The sequence below is a fragment of the Athene noctua genome, chromosome 3 (assembly GCF_965140245.1).
Source record: "Athene noctua chromosome 3, bAthNoc1.hap1.1, whole genome shotgun sequence".
In the NCBI taxonomy this organism is placed as follows: Eukaryota; Metazoa; Chordata; class Aves; order Strigiformes; family Strigidae; genus Athene; species Athene noctua.
The window spans coordinates 75,554,535-75,580,539 of NC_134039.1; the positions used below are offsets into that span (position 1 = coordinate 75,554,535).

Genomic DNA, 26,005 nt, shown 5'->3' on the forward strand with positions numbered 1-26,005 from the left:
CTTAAGCTTATCCACTTTACAGCTTTGTGTAAAAATTGATACCAACGTCAAGTCAAAACATAGCATATTTTCAGTTTTTTGATGCTAAACTGAGAGCTGAACAGACATCACATAAAAAAATTCTTTTAGCAGAGAAGACTTCATCCACAACACAAAACGTCAAAGGAAAGGTGCCCAGAGTCTTTGCTACATCCTTTGTACACTGCCTTTGAACTATCTATATTTACAAGACCACTGTAAATATATAGCGTACTGGTAGCATCACCTGAGGCTGAGGAGTAACATGACGTTTGTGTCTGGTGGATATATGTCGTACTTGAGGCTGGGAAGGTGGTGCAAAACCATCCACAGTGACTTTTTACAACAGGTCAAGCACAGAATCACCAGCCATCTCCCAGTGCAGGGAGCTAGCTGGGAACTTAGCATCTCCATACATCCATTCCAGTGTGCAGCCATAATAAGCCCTATGGGATCTTGCTCTGATTCACAGCGGTATCACTGCATAGAAATCACCAGACTCCTGGTCATGTCAAGGTGGTGTAGAGGCACTGCACCCAGGCCAGATGGGGATCTACCTAGCTATTAGCCCAGTTATTAGCCAGTGCTGTTCCAAAAGTAATCCAGCTCTGGACTGGCCCTGGAAAGAGGTGTGCTGGGTTCATGCTGTGCTGTAGCTGAGGTAAATCTTGCTAGGCATAATTTGGATCTATAAAGAACTGCCTCAGTGTCTCTTTTGCTGTTGCACTGTCAATCCACAGGGCAGATAATTCAGCCCTGCCTGAAATTTGGCCATATGTACAAATTAAAAAGCTGACAGGAAAAATAATTTTCCAACTATTTTAGCACATGACATATAATTGATCTTTGCTGAACTTTTCAACAGATATCAATATCATTATACTGTCACTCCAGCTGGTAAATATACAGTCCACTTAAATGTCCATCTGGGACATATACATACCTCCATTTATCACCCTAAAGACCTGTGCTTTATTGCTGTTTGGAAAAACTAAATTACATTTTAAAGCAAAATAAGATGATTACATTTCCCCCAATGCCTCAGTTTTGAGAGAAGTACATCTTCCAGCTCATAATGAAAATGGAAAACAACTCTTTCCTCATATGAGAGCCCCAAAGCATGTTCTTCCTCTGAGATATTGCAAACTCACTACTGTATCACTGGTTTCTTACTGTTGGTGTCTGTACTCTTAGGCCACAGAAACCTTTGCCCTTGATAAAGTGCAGCTACATTAACAACATCCCAATAATCACAGAGAAAACAGAGCATTCATATGCAACATAAAAAGAAACATTAAATTAGAGTTTGGAGTTTAAAGAGATCAGAAAGTTAGTAACAGTAGTACTTCACATTTCTACCTATAAGCACAAATGCATTCAAAAAAATAACCCTAAATGACCATCATCATCCACAGTATTACTGATACATAGACAAAAATGTCTAATGACTTTCCCCAAGGCCACAAAACAAGTTAGTTGGAGTCAAGGAAAGAGTGTTAGAGGATTCTGATCCACTAATCCAGCACATGGTTTCAACTCTTCAGGCAGTTTGAAAAGCAATCAGTACATTTCAGATACTGGGTTTAGTTATTTTGATTTACATTTTTGAAGGCAATATCTTGAAAGAAGAAAGATGCTCCCAGGAAATGAACACCTTGGTACTTTGGTTTACAGACATATGTTAGGTAATTCCTCTCTTTGAATATGAATTCAGATACATCAATTAGATTTAAGTTCTCTTCTGGGTATTTTCAACACGTTGAGTTTAGGCATAATTGGATTTTTTACCCCTGAAACACTTAATCAAGGCTAAATCAAAGAAAAAATTCCCTTTCAAAAAAATCCTGTAAAATACAAAGAGAATACTTTTCTATTTGTGAAAGATCTGCCAGCTTTATTAAGTTTCCTTCATTTACTTGCTTTTTCTTTTATCCAATTAATGCATTAAATCACTTTGATGTGTTGCTTTTTAAATACATGGTATCTGCAGTTATATAAAGTACTAGACACATCAGCACCATTCATTCTCCCAAACTGAGATAACGTTGTGCTCATTTCAACAAGTGAGATGATTTTAAGGTGAGCTGATTATTCTCCCAGTGTTTAAACAAACCTTTCATCAGTTTTAGAGTTACACTGCTGAAGTTTTTTCTTCCATAAAGAGCCGTGATTTGTGCCATCAAGTTAGCATGAGTCAAACAGATCCTGAGTAAAAATGAATGGAGAGCAAGTCTTGTAAGATGAGCATATTTGAGAAGTGTAATCCTTTTCATCCGTATTACACATCTTTTCCAATAACTTCCTATACAGAAAAAGCTAACATATGTGAAATCTGAGTGCAATCTTGTTATAAGTAAGCTCTCTTCTCCCTACCCTTGCACACCCAAAGGTGGATATTTATGGAACTTGCTATGCACCTGACAGAAAGTGCCAGCATTCTCATGAAAACTGTAGACAAAAATAAGATGTGACTAGAATATTCAGCAACAAGCCCTTAAAAATGAGCTAATCAGTATTTATAGCCAACAAATTTTACCTCTGAAAAGCTATAATTCTTATTATTGCTAATAAAAATCTGGTCGCTTTGGAAAAATGCATATTCACATATTTAATCGCTAATTTTTAAGCAAGTTGCATAGAAGGCCTGGCATCATTATCAATGTCTGTATTTCATGGGCAAAAGATCAAAGGCATTAGAGACTTAGGTACGATTATAGACTAGACCACTATCAAAAAGAAACCCCCAAAACCCCAGAATTTGCCTTAATCCCAGTCCAATCTCTAGTGCTGTCTTTGCCTCTAAAAGGCCAAGTCACAGCTTGCACAGCCCAACAGAGCACAGCCAAGTCACATCTCTCAGGGAGACAATACAAAGGACTTCTGCCAAAAACACAACTTTGCCACAAACATTAATCTCTCTATCTGTATTGGTTTATTTGAGATCAGTGTAATTCTCAAGTTTAGGTGGATGCACTTAGGATAGTGTAACCCATTTGTATGGAAAGCTGGTGAGTTTTATTGCTATACATGGCCATGTAAATACATGCTAACTCAGATTTTTACTGATACAACTGCACAGGACACACACACAGACTCCACAACCCATCTTTACCAAACGTGGGTATAAAAACTCAAAAATCAGATGTGCTGCTCAACTTCTGTGTATCTCCTATTGGGAGCTGCTGATCCATCGAGGTGGTACAGCTTGGAGAAACTGTTGTATGTCATTGCCATGACAACATGGGATGCGGCTTCCAGGCATGATGCAATCTGATAGCCCAACTACTCCATGAACTCCTGTTCTGCCTGGAACTAAAAGCCATGCTGAGAAGGATTAGTACTTTCATTTCTTCAACTGCATCGTTGAAGAAATGAAATGGGAAAGCTGGAACAGCCTTAATACTTCATGAGAGGCTTTAGCCTTAAGTAAAACCTCTGGCTAAGGTTATATGAAAGGTTCGAGCAGGAATATTGGACATTTCCCAATGAATCTGAAAAAGATTGTATCTCTAGAGTTATACAATTTCTGTCAGAGGCTATGGGTAAGTCTTTAAGGAAAAAAAAAAAAAATTAAAACCAGCATCTTGTTTTTAGGCTAATAAAATGTATTTTGAAATCTTTTCTCTGTCTGTCTCAGATATACTTCCCTCTTTTGTAAGCTCTTTTGTGCATTTTGTACTTGATGTATTTGAAAAATAAACTTGATTTATGAGTGGCTCTCAGCTTGTGTCAGCACTTTCATAGTGTAAACACAGAAAGCCTTACATTAATGTAGATTACAATTAAAAGTGTCTTTCTCAAACTCCCAAGTATGCCTTTTTTCATTAACTATATGAATCTTAATGGGAGTAGAATCACTATGTAAAACAACAATAAGAATGTACTGGGCCGTGCCAGCGACTCCATTGCTTCACACTCTCTTTCTGGATTGAGCCTTGTTTCAGTTGACATGGCCTTATAGTTGAGCAACCCAAATATTCTGCCTCATTAAGGGTTTGGCAATTACACAAAGCTAGCATAGTGTAAAGCACTAGCCACTGTATCCCTCTCTCATAATTTCTAAATTACTGAGTTAATCTTTAGGGATTTTTGTGATTTCAGTTTGTTTAGAAATGGCTGTCAAAAGCAGGAGCAGTTTCTACTTGTTCTTCCAGTTGTTTGTTAACCTTTACAGATTTTGGTTTTACAATAACATTTTCTGTTCAGATTTGGTTTGTGTACTAACACCATCATCAGGTTAATGGGAAAAAAAACCCCAAACCTTCTCTTAGCAATTACACAGTTTCCTACTATGTCAATCCCTTTGTTATTTTCTAAACAAGTGCACAACATTTTTCTTCATTATTTCTCCATTTACCACAAGCTGTGTCACAGGTCCAAACACTTTTCTTGAGTGATTTGCTACCTCTTTCATTTCTGTTAATTTTGAATCAGCACTCATAAATGTAGGTGTACACTCCTCGGATGCTTACCTTTTGGTTTCTTGTCATTTCATCACATTTCTCTACTGCGACTTGTTCTGAACCAAATTTAGCAACTAATTCATTCCTGGGATGTCAGTGTTGTAAACATTAACACATACAAAGCTCCCTTAACACCCACCTTTGCCAGTTTAAGACAGTACAGCTGAACCTAGGGGGTGCAATGTGCTATCGGGAGAATGACTCCTGTGCAGGGCTGGGCATAACCTGTTTTACACGATCAGGGCGGAGGCGTTAAGTCTCCCTGAGATGTCAAAATGCTGGTCTGCTGGACAGTAAGCTACAGGGGACGCTACAGCACGATACACAATCCTCCTACTTCATGCTACATGTGTGAAGAATATTTAAACTTCTTTTAAAATTTACATTTCTAATGTTAGATACAGAAATCTCCCAGTAATTTCTTGAGGGTGTTTGCCAAAATGGCAGCTTTTGCAGAGCTTATCAAGATACACTCTGTTTTGAAATTTTTATGTGGAATGTATTACTTGTTAAGAATTCACTGTCCACTGTGGTATTTTTAATATCCCTCAGTCATTTCTTCATAGGTCATACAACATTTCTCACAGGAAAAAACCAAGAGTTTCAGGAAGCTAAATATCTTCTCCAACTAAATGTGAAATAAATGGATTTTCACTTTGATTGTCTTCAATGCTGTGGCTGTAAAAGCTCGGCAGCAGCTTTTCTATATAAATTCTAAATCACTCACCTCTTTCATCAAAAGCTAAAGCACCAAGTTGTCCATATGTGGCCATTTCTTGCTTCTTTTGTACCTGATTTTAGTCCTCTCTCCCTTCTGTCAATTTTCCCTTGTCACTTCAAAGGCAGCATCTCAAAGCATTTGGGAATGTGGCTTTTTCTCAAGTGACATCTCAGAGTTAAGAGACATTTGTGAACATAGCTAAAAGTTACCACTTCACTACTGAGTTAAGTCTCTAATTTCTGCAGGTGATGCTGTCTGTAAACTGACAAGTGGTTTGAATTCTCCTTGATGAAAGGTTCTAGAGGTGTAACAGCCCAGAGTCACAGCAGCAGTTAATGGCCAAAGGAACACTATTTTAAAGAACCAGATAAAACAAATATTCAAGAAACAAAAGCTACCTCACCTACATGGCATAATTTGTTTATGTTAGACAATTCATAACACAAACTGCATTTTTAAGAACAGGAAATATTTATTTGCCATAGGACTGTGTTAGCACAGTACATAAAATTCTGTTAGAAATCCAGCTTTTTTTCTGCCTGTCTGGATCTTTAACCGGGCAAGTTCCACACTGATGTAAAACATGCTTTTGCAATTCTCTCTCTTTTTTTTCTGAAAAAACCTCTGAAAATTACCAATTTGCTTCCTATCTTGTCAGTTCCAGGAGGAGATAAAAGGATGATTGTTAATATGAAGAGTTGGGTGCTCTATAAACAAAAATCCTTTCTTCATTGCTGTTTTCCAATACTCAAGAGACTATTCTAATAGTCTCATGAAACATTAATTTTAGTTGTTGAGCTTGGACTGTTTGAGATCCCTACAACAAGTGTAGAAGGAATGGCCTGTAGTAATTTTATAAGAAAAATCCTTTAATGAAAGTCCCGATCAACTGAGGTCACAGGAAGATTAATTTAAGATAACATTGAAATGCGGGAGTACAAAACTGAAAAAATGTAATGTGATCAAAGGGTTGTGACATTTTAAGTTAAAATCATGTGAGACTTAATGAAGAACACAGCAAACATCACCGTTAAAGGAACTACACCTAATGTCATACAATCAGAAGTGAGAGCACAGTAGAAGCAGCAATCATGTTTATACAGGAGGGTCATTTTACTGACCCAGCAGCACCACAGATACGACCAAGTTCAGGAGAGTACTTGGTGTAATGGCAGTCTCACCTTCAAACATTTTAAACAGTTTAATAATCTACTTTTTTCTGTGGTACATGCCTTGGTTCAAGCACCAAGATGAGGCCTGTTTGCATTACCAAATTAGGTTTGTTTGACACAAAATGGGTGTGTACTTGGGCAATCAAACCCAACTCCTATTCTGAACACAATTGCTAAATTAAATTAACTTTTAAACATAAATTAGAAATTACTCTCCCTTGTATAGACTGACCCATCTAAAAATTACCTGTTACTTAATATATTATGACTATGACTTTAAAACAACATGAAAATGATTCAGTAGAGAGAAAATATGATCACGATGCAGCTAGACAGGTGGAAGAGCATAAAGCAGCGAAATCTGGCTGCTGGATGAGAGATTATTCTGCAAAGTGTCTGTATTCAGGTCAGTGGAGGTTATATGACTAGTTAATTGGTAAATTCACCAGTTCAGCACTGAAATCAATGAAAAACATTGATAACAGGTGAGAAGATAGTTCATGCTCAATGCATTTAGTGTAGCAAAACTGAGATGCAAGAAATTATATGGTACAGTTGCCTGTGATTGTAGAGGGACTGAATTCAGTGGCCCAGAGGTCTCCTTCAGTTCTACACTTCTGCAAAGATGGTACAGGTATTTTAATTAAAAAGAATAGACCTAATTGTGATCTAGTGTTAAAACTCTGATCACTGTGATGGGTGATCACTATTTTGCTTCTCATTAACAGGAAATTGTCAAATAATTTGATTTTTTCTTGCCAGTATGCAGGAAGTCTTTAGGTTTGGTACTCACTATGAAAAAATGAGCAAAAAACTATAATCTTGTGTATGAACCTCTTAGTGTCTCTCTTTCCATTGTGGATGGATAACATCTCTTATAAATGCTCTAATACTGCATAGTGTTATACATCTAATAAATACCTCCTGAACAATCTGCTTTTATGTTAAGAATCTTGAATTTCTGGAACAGCAGAAACCATTTATACAGCTACAGAACATGTCAAATGTAGAACTGCATGTTCACAACCCCTTTAAGGTAGACGCTGAATTTCTCTTTTAAATGTGTATAGAAGATACAGATCAAGATCTGTAGGACCTATTGCATTACAGATAACAAATAATAGGTTAATAGGCATCTTAATGAGGGGAAAAGGTGTTATCTGGAAAGGACTAGTAAAGAGGGAGCAAGTTTCATTATAAATAATGCACTATATTACTGTAAAAAAATAAGGATGATGAGAAGATTAAGACTAATGGTCCTAGAAATGAATTGTGATTATTTCCTGGAATATAGTCTCGGTTTGACAACACCACCTGGGATGCAGAAGGATAGTGTCTAAGCAAATAAAATTATTCATCTCTCTTTGCCTCTTGCAAGGCTGTCTGTGAGATGTGGTCAGGTCAGCACCTCTGCAATGTGCTGGCTGAAAGAGTTTCTGAGCGCTGCACTATCAACCTACTGACACACAGGCTCCTCCTCACTCTTCTTGCCCTGAATTCCTACCTGTTGCTATCCAAAACATTCACTTTAATATCAGCTCCAAGACTGATTCCTCATTAACCACCATCTACCCCTCTTCTCTGATAAACTCAGCAATTTAGTAATTATTCTGAACTGACAAAAAGCCTTGCACCATCCTGAATGTCACTGCACCTCTAACTGAGAAAACTGAGAAAAATTGGTAGGAAGATTATAGAGACAAATAGATCTGTGTGTTTTTAATATGCGTTTCCATGTTTTGGGAGAAGACACTCTTGAGACAGAATTTTAAAGTAAAATAAAAGGGTGAGTTTTATCTAAAGTAAGTTTTCTACAGTGTAACAGAAGGTTGAAAACATAATGATTTAACTTAATTTAGTATAATTGCAAAAGGAAGGCGATGCTTAATTCTAATCATCCGGATGAAAGTAAGTGCCAGCACTATGTCAGGAGAAGTTTACAGTGCCAAAAACGTAGAACAAATTCATCCCTCTGCTTGGGAGGAAGGAGTGAACCTGCTGTCTTCCACTGCTAGGATAATACCACTGATTTTGAGTGAGTAATAGCAGATTTACATCACTGTGCCTGAGATCAGAATATGGCATGTCATAAAGCTTCAACGTGTTTCAGGAGTGAAGACACTTCTTCTTCAGGGACTATAAGATAAAGCACACATTTTAAAGCTCTATTCAGGCAGGTTTTGTTCAGGCTGAGTTTCAAAGAACCTGAATGACAAAGTGCTAGAAGGTGACTTTCTATCAAAAAGCACACTGTTATCTCTTACTCTCATATAATAATATGCCACGAAGCAGCATGGATTATGGACCATTTCTCTCACACTGTTTCCTCTCTGCCTTCTCATGCGTAGCGATGCTGGATAGAGGCCACAAAGATTGGGCCTCTCCATCTTCACCCTCCCACTCTCTCCTCCCTTGACAGCCATGGTTCAACCAGATGCTGCAAACCTGCAGAAGACCTTTTGCCACAACAAGCACCCTGGCATCGCCTGCTCCCCAAAACAGCCCTGATGGAAAGGAGTCTGGTATAACACACCCCCCCAGGGTCTCTTCTGGAGAGGGGAAATCATGGTTGTGTAATATGGATGTTTGAGAGCAAGAGCGGAATGGCATGAGCGCTATGAGTGGGAAGCAGTGCCTGGGGTGGAAGGGAAGGACCCCACTGCCCTGAAAGCCTCTCTCACTTGGGAAGGAAACTTTAACACTGGTTTAACTCTCCTTATGCAGAGTAATGACAAAATCCAGCGCATAATTACTTTAATTTTCCTTTTAAAGACATTTTTCTCCCTACCCCTCAGCTCCCGTAAGGTAAAACTATCCATTTCTGTTAAGGTAGCATGGTGGCATCTGGATGTCAGCTTTCTGGCATTTGAGTTTAACCATAAAGAAGTACTTGTGAGAGATACTAACTGTTCTTGATGTCAAGTCTTCCCACAACGGGGAACTGCTTTTAAATAATTTCTCTGAAGAATAAAATAGAATCGTTTCATGATAATTGTTTTATTTCCATGGAGAAGTGAAGGAAAAGCTGTAGGGCTTATATTCTTTACCATGACAGCTTGAAGATGTGCACGAGGATTCCTTTTTCTGCTTTCACTCATTTTAATTTTTCTTTCTCAGTTCTCTTAATTTTTAATTTTTTTTTCTCTCCCTGTTTCTCTATAAATTCTTGGATTTCCTTCTTGGGAGCTTTACTCCAAGCTCTCTTCTCTCAGATCCTCTCTGTGCTCTGTCTTCCTCTGTGCCACTCACTCACAGCTTGTTAAACGTGATCTCTCCCATTGACCTCTCTGGTGCAGCAATAGTCGGTCGCAACTCTTCATAGACAATGGTCAATTCTCTTTTTCAGTGTGAAGGGTTCAAGCCAAGACTCAAAGATAGTCATTTTCAGAGAGGGTCAGTAATTCTAAGGAAAACAGAAGCTGTCTCTTAGAGACAGCTGTACTGCACTCAAAGACAAAAAAGCATTTGTTTATCAATCTCCTCTCATATCTTTGGGGAAGGGTGGGAGAACTCTAACAAGCATGAGCAAATAGGCAAACCAAAATCATATGCACACTGATAAGATGAACTGGTAATTAAAAGCTGTTCCTGCAAAAATGAGGTATAAATGTTCCTCTAATAGAGAAAAGGTGATTTGCAGGAGCACTACTATGATCCCAGCAGAGGAGGCACGTTCTATGTCAAATATTTTAAAAGATTTTTTTTGATAACAGAGTCCCAAAAAAGGTTTTCTTCTGATTAATTTTTTTTTCTTTTTTCATTATAGTACTTTGTCTTTGCTGGGCATGACTCCTATGCACAAAAATGTGTTTATCACAAATGAAACACTTTTTCAGATTTATATGCTGAGATAGCCAAAGCTCAAAGCTTTTGACTTTTAAAGTATTTCTAATAATGCCAGGAAGGTCTGATGTGCTTGAAGATATGAGGCTCACCACCAAAGCAGCAGTAAGCTCAGGTGGAGGCGTAACAAACCAATTTTCCTCCATGACTGGGTCACCTTGTACTGAAGTGCAGAGGTCTGGTTACATACACAGCAGTGAGCATGTATCCATAGCACCAAAGCTGGAAATGATATTTCTTCTGCATTGTGTGGCCACGTAACACCAACTCATGCTTTAGAAGAAGAATGTCATATCACTTGGAAAACATCATAGTATCTTGGCAACTTATATTGAAAACTGGAACGTATAAAAGGGAAGTATTACTCTATATCACCCTGGTGCTTCTACTTTTCCCAAAGTATCCACTACTGGCTGTTGTTAAAAGCAGGATGCTGGGCCAAATACCCTGTTGTTACTCCAGCAGGGGAAGAAAATTTTGTATCAAATATTTAAGATTTGTTTGCAGTAATTTTTGCATTTTCTGTTCAGGTGGAGTCCGGGCTGTCTAATGACATATTCTTATCACAGTGGATAATCCAAATATACTAAGCTTTATACACAGAAGTGATTATCAAACACACAGAACAATAAAAAATAATGTGTGTTGGGATCTAAGAATGTGTCCTCCACCTTCAAGAGCTACCACACTTATGCTGGTGGGTCTGGTGCACCAACATTTCTAGCTGTAATCACTCACAGCCTCATATACTTGATGTGAGCAGAGACAAACTGAGAACCTCAGTACTTCTTAAAAGCCACTGTCAGTCCCTGGAGAGAGCATGGGGGGCACATGGGACTTTCTTATTCAAATGAAACTGGGAAGAAGAAATGAACAGAAGAAAATGTTCAAGAGCTGATCACTATGCACTGTGCCCCTGACAAGGACTGTCTTGTCTGTACATTATCTCCTAGCAACAAAAACTTTCTTTGTTTTGAGGGAAGCTACAGGCAACACAGCATCTTATGCTGTGGACTGTTGTGGCTATAACCAAGAACCATGGCAAAGGAAGCACACTAGTATCAATTACTGTAATGCTGAACTAACAGATTATACCAAAGCACCTAAATTTTCTTGTGCTGTCTCTCCTTTTATTTATTTCCTGCTTGTTATCACAACTATGCCATGGAGAGGGTTTTTTGGAACATTCTTCGAAACATAAGAGAGAGAATACATTCTTTATCCTAATGGAATAGTGCGTGAGATACCCACCATATCTCACTTCCTCTGAATAACTTCAGGAGAGAACAGAGAGAGATAAAACCGGGCTACATTTTTTTAGTCAGAAAGTAGTGAAACCTCACAGAAGGTAAGACGTGGATAAGGCCACAAAAGCACAAGCTGCAGGAGGGATAAACCCAACTTTTTTTTCTCCTGTGTTACTGAGTCATTGTGGGAACTTGGTCCAGGCACTTAAAGACCAATCTGCCTACAAATTCAAGAGCAATAAGCAATTAAGGCGACTTTTTGGGATGGGTTGTGAGATCCTAACTATCTCTAAGACATGACTTAAAGTTACCTCTGTATAAAAATGGTCATGTATTTTCTGTGTCTCAGCCTTCCAGTTTATTTTCACACTTACAAACAAGTGAATTCTTACGACTTTTTAGCAAAAGGAACTACACAAATGTAAAATAATATTTGTGGAAGTCAACTGCCAGCACTGCAAATTTAACTCCTTTACATATCAGTAACAAGGTATTTTTATACAGGTTCCACCATATAAGGGGCTGAGAGCATTTACTACTGTAAATTAACAGTACCAGTTTTTTTGTTGGTATGAAAAAAGCAGCAAACATGTTTTTGCAGTTTAGTTTTGAATCCTGAGCAGAGCACATATTTCACACAGTAATAGGCAGTAACTTCCACGGACGGGGAACATAATTACAGTGTCCTAGCTCCCAATGGCTGAAGGTTGTAAAGGATAATATATAGCACCAGCTGAATCTGCAGAAGAAAAAAAACACAATACAGGGCTCCCTATCGGCACACTCCTTTTTCAGAAGGAGTTTCCAATAGGTATATAGGCAGGTGTTTTAAGATAGTTAGGTCACCGAAGCTGGTTTGACAAACAGTATTTGATGGCTGTGATGACAGAATGGGAGGTGATAGGAACAGACTATCCCTTCAGTTATTCCAGGTTTTAAAATCCAGCAATACAAAAGCTAGGAAAATTTTGAGTTACCTCTTCCTTTGTTCAGCACAGTCCTACTGCTAAGGGATAGCTACCACCCATCCTGTAAAGATTTCTGGGGTTCAGGATTCTAAAAGCAAATGATGCAAAGATACCCACATTTCCACAAACTTCTCACTTCTGTTTCCCAGAACCTTCTTCTCATTGCTTCTTCAGAACAAGAAACACCAAGACAAGAGGTCATCTTCTGCCATTCAGGAGCTGCACAGCTCCTGAGACAGAGGCTCAAGTGCTTCCAGTTGCTCCAGTCACAGAGAGTGAACAATTATGAACTGACCAAGCTCCTTTATTCAGCCTTCTGCAAACCTCTTCAGATGTTCTAGATTTGCAGAGTACTCCAGAAAACTGGTGTCATATTTAAGCTTTGCTTTTAGATGTACTTGATCCCAACGATGTAATGGGGAACCTTAATTAGAGAGAAAGGCACTGCTTCTCACTCCTCTTTAGGTTATGTGTTAGATTATAACATTGCTAAAATACAAAATACTGGATTGTATCTGACTGCATAGCATTACAGGGTGATGCCAATTTACCTTTTGGAGTTTCTGTCAAAAAGTTGACTATGAAGGTGAAAAATCCTTGGACAAAAGGGAACTCTGTCCTGAAGGTTCCGTCCCTGAAGAGGTTCTGCTCACCATTACAATGATCACTGTCACTTTCTGGACTCATCATGGATTCTGCCATCATGTTTCACAGCGATGGGTACAATCCAACAACTTTGGCCAACCTCAAGAGCATTCCTGAAGATTTAAGACAGGACCTTGGGAACAGAGACAGAAAGCATGTCCAGCACGGGAATGCCACAGCTCTGTGCTCCTGTCGGTGCAGGTTTTTCAGCAGATGACCAAGTCAGGAGTGAAGCAATCCATATCCAATTAGTATGCATGACTCAATCCAGACCCCCAAAGTTCCTAAATCTTTACTAACTTCCAGCAATCTTTACTTTCTATTATCTAGGACAGGCTTTCATAACTTATGTCATCTCTGTCATCAGAAAGGCACTCTAGCTGCAATAATTTTTCACACTGTACATCACTGCAATTTATTTATTTGACTGGAAAGGAAAGGATAAGTGAGAAAGAGAGCTTTTATTGTGATGTGCTCTCTATTGCAATGCTTCTCACATACATGCCCATTGGTATTCCATCACCTATTGGTTATAAGACTTTCTGTCAATGGCGATTGTCATGGCTGCAAAGACTTAACTCCTAATACCTTCAGAACAAATAATTTTTCTCGGCACTTTTTTTTTTTTTTTTTTAAATTTTTATAAGGCATAACAGTTAGAGTGTTTAGAGGTTCAGTGATCACCCCCTGTCAATCCTACTTGTTTGTTTTCTTTGCCAGGAAGGTGCTAAAACATATTTAACCTGAGCTCCTCTGCAAGATCAGTTTTCTTTTCTCTACTAAATGTTCTTGTCTCATCTCTAGAGTGAAACTTGGCACCAATTTCATCAGAGGCAGAGCCGAGCCCTAAAACCCAGTCTCCTTTAGAACTGTTCATATGATGATATAGGTATTCAGGACACAGATTCAGATGATCAAAACGTCCTGAGAAAGCAGCTCTTAGTGCTTCCTTCAGCAGTTTTAACCATGGGAATGTTGGCCAAGTTCTTAACGGTAGATTTCACTAATGTTGGAATGAAAAATAATTTCCTTTCTGTAGTAGGGAGACTAATGAGATCAAGACTATCTCATTCTGTAGGCATCTTGATATGCATCTCTCTACAGCCTACTCCCCAGCATCAAATTCTAATGTTTCCTGGACCAAAGAAATGCCTGGTAGCAGGAAGTATTTCTCACTGTCCCAGAACACAGAGCTGGGGCAGGAATGGAAAGTCATAAATGGTTGGCAAGGTCAGTCAGAAGATTTACATAAATAAAAAAGTTTGTGGAGGGTAAGGGAAAAATGGTGAGAGGAGAAAACCAAAGAAATTAGAAGGGTGACAGGAAAAGCCAGTGAGGTCAGGTTAGAAATGTTTTACATCTTTCCAGATTAGAGTGGTTTTCTTTCTTCAGCTGAAAAAGTAAACCTAACCTTCCATGCTCAGAGAAAGAGCAAATATAGACAGCAGAGTTTTCAGCTAACCCTAGTGCTGATGTTTAATTTTCTAAAAAATAATGGATAGTCACTAACACATGGGTATACTCTGTATATAAACACCAAAGGTCACCACAAAAATTCTTCTACTTTATCCTATGGTACAATATAGTCAGAAAACTCTCACAACAGTGACAAGAAATAGATCTGTCTCTGAAACTATTATCTAGTGCTAGAAATGAAGACACATGGATCTGGAATGTGATATATACTTGTGGAAGAAATGACAGAGGAATAGTTGGGATGTTCTTACTTAAAAAAAGAAGAAAAAAAAAAAAGAAAAAAAGTAAATTCTGCTGACCATACTCTTTTCTTGACTCTATGGGTTACAATCGGCTCTGTTATAGTGATATAATTTACAACAAACTCGATTTAAACTGGTTGCATTAGGGCAACTGGGAATACTATATGGCCTTTAATGTTCTTAAGCTTATTTTGTAGTGAGAGCATGATGGTTTCTGTACAGGCATTTGCTGCTGAAATGGGAAATAGGTGGGCTGTTTGCTGAGTCTGTCAGCTGGAACACTGACAATCGCTACTTGGACTGCTTCAATGTAAATATAATTTTCTCAGACTTCAATACGCTCGGTCTGAATCTTTTTTAATGTCAGTATACATTAATCTATTTAATTCTTGTTATTTTTATTTACATCACAACAAGAAGACAATCCTGACCTTTACATTTAAACATAGGATATTTTTACACAGCTTGTAGAAAGTGATGGTGAGAAATTTTCAAAGCGCCACCATTTTATTTCTATCTTTGTTTTTCCCTCCTCCTCTACAGAGGTCCAATGTGTCAGTGCTGCACCCTGAGAAAATGTGTATTTGCAAGCAAAGTCCCTGGGCAGTTTTCATTTTGTAATGAGAATAAATATCAAAAGTCTTGCTTCAGTTCTTAAATCAGATTTTCACATTTTAAAGGCCACTTTAAACTGTGTTATACTTAATAATCACATAATCAATAGACAATGCTACTAGCTGGATGTGTGCATTTCATTTGGGTTAAGTTTGCTCATTTAATTTCTTCTAGAAACTTTTCTGCCTGTGGTAAATCTTCAATCCAGTTTCTCTAAATGTGTCCACTTAAGTTCTGAAATCTAATTTGTTCATGTTCAGTATTAGACTCCCATTCTTTCTGATTATGTATATACACATCTGGAAATCAGCCTGATTTGGTTTAGCTTCTAAAGCTGCAGCTGCATTCCCTTGTTTTATAACTACGGTCAATGTGAATTAGGCATCTGGAATCTTTCTGTCACTCAAAGCATTTTAACTCTATTTATCTCTCGTTGACATTGCTGCCTGTCTGATGGTTTGCAAGATGTTTGTTTTCTTTTTCACATTCCCACAGTGCAATTGTGTCACTTTCCATGAAGCAAAATGTTTACCACTGTCAAATTATCTACCTGTACAAAAGCAGTAATGGGATCTGCATGCGGTATTAAAGTTCCATTTTTGCTCCTCTCCAGCAGTAGTGGAATCTTGCACCATAATTCCAAGCATTTAGGTCTATGAAAATCAATCTAAAAAGGCTGTAACAAGTCTGGCAAGTAACATTTGGGGTTCTCAAAAGTACTCCACACAACATGCTTTCTAAACACTGACTAAAATGTAATGCCTCTTGCAATGGGTAAATGGCATATTTATGCCATTTGTTTTCTGTAAGGGAAGCTTTTAAAGTCATTCTTTTCTTGCTGAAAATAATATTTGTAATACAGAGAAACTATTACCTTAAATTGGAGAAAAAGTACAGGACTCCAGTAAACACAGTGACTCTTCAAAAGCCTCTACAGGCACTATTAAGTAGTGACAAAAATAACACTGGCCACACTTTCTAGAGAGGGTCCATACTACTCACAACTTCTCACAGTCATCCTGGCTCCTACTTGCCCTACTTTTGTACTATGGAGCCACCTTATCTCAGGGAACATTTAAGGAAGTGGTTTCCACCAGAGCGGGCATCCCTGCCACTCCACGAATCTCCTGGCACGGGTCACTATGGAGAAACATGGTCCCCTTCCTCACTCCCCTGCACTCTCCCCACACATGCACAGACAGAGGCTTCTCCCACCCCGAGCTACAAGTTCTGCTGAGGAACCGTACAGTCGAGCTGCGGTGTCAGACTCAATGGACATTCCACGCGAGGCTCTTTCCAACAAGCACACTTGTAGTACAGTTAAAGGAATGACTTCCTCCCTCCTCCTTCCCCACTAGGTCTTGTAGTATCTGAACATGAACTTCTCCCTTGGGTAAAAAACACTTGTACCGATAGCTATACTTCTGGACTTCAAGGAATTTCTTCTTGTGTCTTTTTTTAGAATTTTCAATTTTACCTGTCAGTTGCACTCACTACTGGCTGGCATTTCTTTTTCACCTGTATCGTGGGTGGCACATTACCTAAGACACATGTTTTTCAACCTACTTCGCTAATTCCAGCAGCACAGGCATACTGTTCTATTATCAGTATTTATACAAATTATTTTCAAAAAACATTTTTTCATTTTGTTTGAGTGAGCAGTAGTACTGGCATGAGGTTCTGATTTCAGGTAAAAAATCCACCGCCTACTACAGCCCCTCAGTTAGTCAAACAGTCAAAGCAAGCAAAGCAAAACAAGCCAGACATCATCAGAGGGAATGGTGATTAAAACAAACAATAATACAGGGGAAAAATGCATGGCTATTCAGAAACTGTCTTTTGGGGACTGAAGAAGAGATATGGAGCCATTTTTCACTAGGTTCACGAGAAAATGTCAGCACACAGATGCTACTGTACTGTCAGATTGCATCTTAATTTGGCCAAAGGGGACCCAGGCAGTCACCCCTCACAGAGAAATTTTAAAGGCCCATTACAAATCTGATTTATTGGTTGCTAAGAATCTCCCTGCTATGGTCTGCAGATTTTGCATGACATGGAGCTGAAATCCAGCTACAGATAAATGTATAATTCTCTGTATGATTTAAATCCATCCGAATTCAATATTTCTTGGAGGTCGGTCAAGCCTTCCCCCTGTTTGCTCACTCCCTTTCCTCCTAATACCTTAAGGCAGTTTGCTTCAGAATGAAGCAGAGCATTAACCTGTACAAAATCGCTAATTTGTGTATAACTCTCTTGCTGCCATTATATATATATATATATATATATAAAAAAAAAAAAAAAAAAAAAAAGCCAATGCCTTTTGTTCTATAAATGCAGGGAAAAATTTTCAGGAACAAAAGAAATGCATCTGCCTAGCAAGAGAAATGAGAAATTGCTGGGATTTGGTTTAGATGTTTAGGCATGCTTGTGTTAACAAAACCCATTCAAACAGAAATGTTAATTTGCTTCTTTCAATATTTTTACAAATCCTGTTGGCTTTTTCATCAATTAAAAAAAAAAAATCACATTCCTTTCCTTCAATGAAAAACCAAATATCATAAGAGTGAAATGCATTGGAATTGCTGAAGAAACACCATTCAAACTTGCTCTACTTGGACTGCCCATTGTTAGGATTCAGACAATGTACAACAACAACCACAGCTCAACTTCTAGCCATGCCCGCATCACAAGAAATTCAAAGTCAACATCTCTTTTTATTTCCATAAACATCGTAATCAAAGCCTTCATTTGCAGTTTCCCTGGCAAAATCCTAACAGCTTCGGAACAGTCATCTGACAATTTGTGAAAGGAGCATGCAGTTCATCTGAAAGCATGGTGTTTCATACAGGAACTATTCTAAACAAAGACAACATCAAAAGCAACACAAGAATCGCGCAAAGCAAGTCCGACTCAGCCCAAGTTTGGATTCAACATCTGGCTGAACACAGCAGAGCCTCTAATTCTGATTTTGGTTTGTGGAATTAAACCCCATCTAATCTCTTTCCCTGACCCCGTCTCAGGTCCCAGCTATACTGCTTACAAATCAAGAGAGAGAGAGGGGGAAAGAAGGCAGGAGAGAGAGGCAGAGTCTTATCCCACCTTTCCATGGCTCTCAGCCCGTCTGTCTTCGCATCATCTGCAAACCACCTGTACTGATCCAGCCCATTCTGGGGGCAGAAAATATCTTCCCGGTAGATGTAGTCTCAGCTGCGCTTTGATTTTTCGGCACGAATGTCTAGAATCTTCTGCTTAAGCCAGACACAGCAACACAAAACTGCAGCTGAGCTCTTTTGTTTTCCCTCCTCTCCGGGGCTGAAGCAGCGGCACTCCCGGCGCTCCCGCTCCCGCTCCCGCTCCCGTCCCCACCCCCGGCGGCCGCCGAGCGCTCGGCTCCGCCGCCGTCCCCCCCGCCAGCCCCCGGCGGCCGCCACCGGCCCCAGCCCTGCCCAGCGCCTTCCGAGATCTTCCAGTAAAAGGGGCAGCTTTAGGTGGCGGTCAGGTGATCTTCCTGTTAAAAACAGAAAGGATGCTCGGGGAGGGAGCGCGTGAAGCCGTGGTGGGTTTCAAACTGGCCATTTACATCACAAAGCAGGGAGAAAAATACAGCTCTGAGGAGATAATTAGGCATTCTTCTGCTTTCCAGTTCTCCTCTAGCAATCCACAAAAGCAGGCGCAGTGGAAAGCTATGTAATTAAACTTTTCAGTGGTAATAATCACACATAGTTTGCTTACCATGACACTCCTAAATATTTAAAAGTAGGGTCTTATTCCTAAACAAATGTAATTATTTTTCATATTTTCATAGATGCTATGCTGGTTCTCTAAGTCCCTTTACAGCTCTCCAACTGTATTTTTTTTTACAACACTATCTTTAAATATTTATGCGGAAGTCATATTTAATATCTCAACAGCAAATGGACCATACCCAACTGAAAACAATTATTAGTTCTTTATTCACATTATTGCATTGTAATTCAAAATATCTTTGACATAAGGGCCATTATGTGTAAACCTGACTTTCTGAATTGTAGCTTATCCAATGGCCCCGTTCCCTGGAATTACCCTGATTAAAGCTACCATACTGTGCAGGGCTTTGGAGCTTAGACTCTAAAAGACTGAAAGAATGAAATTGGAGCCCCAGATTCTGTGAGAGTCCTAGTTATTGCCAAGTTTTCAGAAATACCCAAATATTTTTGCAAAAGTTAGATTTACTTGCAAACTATGTTGCAAGTAAAGATCATAAGAAAAGACTGTAAATCTTAATATATCACGTTTAATGAGACCAGAATATCACCTGACATACGTCTCTTGCATTCATTATAAAATGTTAGCGAAGAGGAAATATTTGCAAAAATAGGCACTAAGGGTGAAGTAGGTATTTATATTTAATTAGTATTTCCGAGAAACTTTAACTGTGTAGATGTCATATATCACCTATGCCAGAATAAATCTAAACCCACTCTCCTATGACCATATTGTTAAAGACTCAAGTTAAAGTCGGAAATCTTACTCATCCCTCCAGCATTCAGCACCGGCACTTCAAGTGCTTCCGAATATTTTGAATAGTATCATAAATAACCATTTGCCCATCTCATATTAACTACAGATCTATCTACAGACCACACTTCAGTCCCTCTGGCACTATACACAGAATGCAAATTTCCACTTTTTGCTTTCCATGCTATCACTCTTATGATGCAGGGTAATTCTCTTGATAAGCACACAAAGGAGGAACCTGAATTTGTTTCAGGATATCAGAGAAAAAGAGCTATACAAGATATCATGAATTATCTGCACCATATTACTAGGCAATCTCTATGAGATCCATACTACCAACTCTCTTTGCCCTTCTCTGACTTTCAGAGACTCAGGGTTTTCAACTCTGACATATCCTTGTTAGCGATGCTAGCAGGAGTGCTTCATTCCTATCATAGCCAAAGTTTCCACTATAGTCCATGAGCTTTTAGCAGAAGCCAATACTCACTCCAAGGGGCTGGTGAAATTCCTATAACTGTAATATATGAAATTCTTTCAAACTAGGCTTCCGGGGGGGGGGGGGGGGGGGGGGGGGGCGGAAATCACTGGAGTATTCCTTGTGCTATATTTCATTTAGTTATACGTTGAAAAAAATTCAGAAATGGGACTCTTGTCATGCCAAGGTAAGCACATCCTTGTAGAAACATATTTAATGCCTTGTAAGCTTAACACTTGAACACCTTTATGATGATCCTAACGATGAAGCCCACAGGAGCCAACGGAAGCCAGAAGAAACAGACTATTCCACCTCAATCATCACAGTTTCTGGATGTAAGTGGAATTCTGCAGTTTTTTGGGACTATCTATATCCACATGTAGTTACTCTATTATTTTTTTCCCTTCAATATCCACATGTAGTTACTCTATTATTTTTTTCCCTTCATCCTCCTGATGCACAATAGTGAAAGATGGGTAATGATATATATTGGCTAGAATGGGTCAAATAGAAGTGAATCAGCTGAGAAAATAATCTGAAGAGGTTCGCAGGAACAGCCAAACGACATTTCTTACTCTAATTACTTCAGAACTCATAACACAGAATTGCATACATATTGGAGTTTTCTAATTTGGATATCAGCAACAGTTTTTTATTGCTATAAAGTCAATATATTGGTTTTACTAAAGAAATAGGCCTAAGCTATCATTGCTGAAAAGGCAAATAGACACCATTATCCAACCACTTAGAGTAGTTACAATACTATGTAAATCATGGGGCTGCTCAACAAAATTTCCAACCTAAAATCAACTACTAGCATGCAGTTGTGTAATTTGGTGCCCAGCACTCACATTGAAAGTGATGAGTTTCTTGATGAGCAAGATGATCACATCTTATGCATACTTATTACAGCCCCCAAAATATATTCAGTTTAGCAAAACAGAGAACACTACAGATTTTCAATAATGAAATGCTGTGGTCACCCATCTAGTGCTAAGTATGGTTTATGACTCTCAGAAGACAACCATTTAATTTCTAAGAAATAAAGCAATGATTTTAGACTTCCCATAAAGCCTCTTAAAAAACATGGGCTTCCATACAAATTTACAGGAACACAACATCCTGAATTTACGTGTTGATGTAGTAAATAAGTACAGGCTTAATCCTCTGGGAGAGACTGGATTACAATCTTCCATCTAAAGGCAATATGTCTACATACACATAGATACATAGATATATATATACAGACATGTATACATAATTAACCAATCCCATATAATAAATATGGATGAAAACCTGTCTCAAACATGCAGATAACAATCATGTTTTAGAAACTGTGTGCAGTACTACTTATCAAAATAAAAAACTGCACAAACCAATACTTTACTCAAGAGGTAAAATACAGTATTTCTAATCATTAAGTTTATCGCCTGTAATCCTTTGAGAAGAATCTGAAAATTTCCCAGCAGAATCACTATTTTAAAATTATACCTTTTAAAAAATTAGAGCTTTAATTTGAACAACACCACATATATAATCAAACCATTGAGGCATGGCAAAAATAAATTAATGGTCTACTTTGTTATAGAAATAGTCTCAATATTTGCAATGTTAATTTCAAAACAGTAAAAACATGCATATATCAACATAAAATAACAGTAAAAATCCCTATTTTATTTATAATACATATCTGCCTTAAGGCTGGATTTATTCCTAAAAGAAGCCATAGAACTAGGTTGCATGGTTTTTTACAGTTTGTTTATATGCAAGTTTAAAAGGTATATGCTTTAAAAATGAAACTATGTCCAATCAGTAGGAAAAAGGATAAGTCATGTGAGTGTATTCATGAAGTCTTTTTGAATGTGCGCGGTGAACAGGCATGAGTGCTTTCCTTTTCCATTACTCTTCAGATGTAGAATTTGTAAGTCTGTGTTTCAAAAGTAATGCTAAAGGAGATAAAACACCATTAACTTCAGATCCTTTATATTAATATTACGATGAGTGAAAATATCCAAGTGCAGTGCGTACAAGTTACACATGTAATTTATACAATGGAGAAAACCGCTACAAAATGAGCACTGACAGTATTTTAAGTATCTTGCACCTTCAAAAATACTATATGTTATAATCACTAAGGTTAGCAATTTTGTGATAGATGTGGTTTGGGTTTTGGATGTACCTACAGTCCTTTGTGTTCATAGGAGACTGATTGCCAAGAGGAAGGAGAAAGAAGGCTGAGGTAGAGATGTGCTCCTATTCCAGTGACATTATAAATAAGCCATTTGACATGTGTGGGCTGTGACCCATGCTAGAGATAGCATTTAATGCAGGTCTATCTGTGGAATGAATTAGTCATTATCTTTGACTTTAAAACAGACATAAAGAACTGAGAGATGATGAGCAAGGTTAATACAAATATCCTTTGGAGCTCCCGGCATTTTCTTGTCAAATTATGGGAAGCCACAGGAAGAAATTATGGAAACTTTCCTTCCTTCAAAAGACAGATGAAAGATAAAAGTAGAAGAAACAAAATTCCTTTGAGAGTGAGGATAAAATTCAGCATCCAGCCTGCTAGAATGTCCATGCTGTTTTTTCCTTATGGGAGTGATACAGGAGTGACATCAGCTCTTGGACACTAGTAAAGAAACTGCTTGAGCAAAATGGAAATAGAATGGATAGATACCATTCAACACTGATGTCAGAGCAGACTCTGATTTGCAGCTTCAGAATACTGTGCTACAGGAAACCTCTTAACAATATAAAAATGAGGGTTTGGACTGCATGTAGCCACTGAAATACCTCATAGCTCTTTTTGTGAAGCAGGAATTCAATACCAATATCCTAGTTAGAATCTAGAGCCAGGATAAATGTTTTGCTGACCCAGACTGAAGAGAAAGGTTTTATTCTTTACTTTGCCATATATACACATGTGTACACGTGTGTACATGCATGTGCATGATCACTGCTCTGGGTAATTCCTATCAGTCTCAAACAAGGAAAATAGGATGTATCTCAGAGTAATACAATACAGTAAAAAACAAAAAAACAAAACAAAACAAAACCCCACAACAAACCCCCTGACTTCTGTATCTAAACTGTCTTCAGTGCTACTGTTAATCTTTACATACGCATCGCATTCCATCCATGAAATGGAAAAGTCACTCCCTTGTACAAAATCTGCACAGGGTTCAATTCAATTCAATACCATTCAATTTGTAGAGGGTTTGGGGGATGAAATGTGTAACTTTCAGCCAAACTGTTTAAAAAATTATTGCCAGCTCATTTGCCAACCACTTCTGAGGTGTGCATTTCAGAGAAGACTGAATGTCTTCATCTAACTGCTAAGCACAGTAGTCTTAATAACTTTGGCGGAAACAGGTGGGTAGTGATGGAAGAAAAAAACCATTAAAATGTCTGTTTATTTTTTGGAGGATATTAATTTAACTTTCTTGGGATAGTTCAGCTTCTCAGTTTCTCCCTGAGATTGTACTGCCTGTACAGGCCCACGATGAGAAAGAGAAGATAATTATAGTCCTCTGCAGACAGTGTGTTCATTAAGCATCCTATTTTGGATAAGTTTTTAATTGGTTTCCAGTGCCTGTAAGTAGGATGGCCTATGGTAGTATGGCAGTGAGGAACTGTGCCCCTACCGCTTTCCCCTGTTGGAATTCAGTAAAGTTTAATTGGGTTACAATGGGGGTAGCCACAAGACATCAATTACTGGTATATTCACAGTGTGGACCTCTTCTTCCAATGGCACTTGATTGACTCTGCACACTTCTCTTATTACAGGACCTCTTCCCTTTCTTCCTAGAGAATAAGTATTGTATAAAGATGTCATACTCTTTATTAAACAGCATCATAATCACACAACTGTTGTGGCACTGCCTGCAAAAATCAAAGCTCTGCCTGGTCTGTGTTTACAGCATGTAACCCACTTTATTTAAAGCTAGTTCTGGAGTGTCCTTCTGCATCTGTGACTTTGTCCATGTGTTGATAGCCTCCCTCCCTAGAACTGGGAAAAGATACCATTTTATGGATTATGCAAAACTATCCTTTGTCCAAGGGGAAAAAAAATATTTTTTTGTTTGTTCATATGAGAAAACAGATAGAGTAGTTTGGAAAGAATGTCCCTATATATCAGCTGTTTAAGGTATGTGAAACAATTAAATAAAAAGAATCACATAACCTATCTTTCTGACTGCTTCCTAGTCCTATTTTATCTCACTTAAGATCTGAAATGGTAAAGACAACAAATGCTTTTGTTAAAAGCACTTAGTATGTTGCAAAACAATGAACTAAATCCATCAAAACTGGCCAAAGCATTTGTCAATTCTCCTTTTACATAAATGATATTTGACATTTTTATATGTTTGTTCTTTCCTCTGATTTGTAAAACTTTTTCATGGAGAAAAATAATTTCCTGACCTGTAAAGGACAACTAAGGTGTAAATTTGAAAAAATCACTGTGGTTATGTCAACATTAATAATGATAAGACTGTGTTTACTCCCATATTATTTCACCTTGATATAAGAAGAGCTAAATTACATGTTGGCAAACATTCCTTAATCCTGTGGGCAATACTGATGCTACCACTAGTAGTAATGCAACAGAAAGAATAAGAAAATTTAAATTTGCAGGAGGGATACATGTAGTATTATAAAATAACAAGGCTCTTGACTGAGCCTTCTTACACTAGTATTACTGCACTGTTCTCCCATGTTATTATATCTTTGATCATCTGCATGTTTGCTCAGCACTCACTAGTACTTATATAGGATACAAACCCCGTTTAAAACTGTTCTCAAAATTTTAATTACAAATTTCGAATTAATATCATGCTAATAATAAAATAAAAACCCTAAATTGTTAAGCACGAAGTCTATTTATTATATTTCCATTCATTATTATTATTAAAAAATGCTATTTATTTATGTACTTAATGGGATAATAAAAGGAACTTTCAAAATATTGCAAAACCCATTTAGTACTCCATTTGTATATACTTTATTAATGAAACTCATTTAAAATGAATTATGTTTATATGGGGATGTGGTAGTACATTTCCAAAAGACAATGAAAGTCCTATACTATTTGCACAAATAGTGCAATTCCACAGTTTGGTAGTTACAGAATGGTAGCACATTCACTATTGTAACTCTTATGGTTACTTACCAAAGACTATCATTTTCCATTGAGGCGAACAAAAATTTTACCGAGAAGCGGATGATTTTAAATTTAAAATGTGATTTTTCTGGAGAGACCCATCAATTGGAAATTAATATACATTCTATATTTATCTTTCTTTCTTTCTTTCTTTCTTTCTTTCTTTCTTTCTTTCTTTCTTTCTTTCTTTCTTTTTTTTTTTTTTTTTCACCCCATGTCATATGGAAAGAGGAGGTAAACATTTTCCATGTTATTGCTCTTCCACTCTAAAATTCCCAATGTGGGGAACTCATTGGGATGTCTACAGGCTAGTAGTTTAAAATGAAATTCTGGATTTTTTGTTTGTTTGACTCAGAAGCTCCTACTAACAAAACCCATAACAAAATTACTCTCTCTGTATATATATATATATATATATATATATATATATATATGTATAAATTGTATAAATTGTAT

General features: G+C 37.9%; 1 protein-coding gene across 12 annotated transcripts in view; it reads right to left on the minus strand.

Moving 5' to 3' along the window:
- Positions 1–26,005, minus strand: part of MAGI2 (membrane associated guanylate kinase, WW and PDZ domain containing 2) — a 789,209-nt gene that overhangs the window by 404,000 nt on the left and 359,204 nt on the right. Inside the window, exon 1 of one of the 12 annotated variants that reach the window (XM_074903403.1) lies at positions 18,510–18,738. The exons of the other annotated variants lie outside the window; for them this stretch is intronic. The gene's annotated coding sequence lies outside the window, so the exon portion shown is untranslated. Of the gene's footprint in view, positions 1–18,509; positions 18,739–26,005 lie in introns of those variants that run through there. 12 annotated transcript variants of the gene reach the window in all.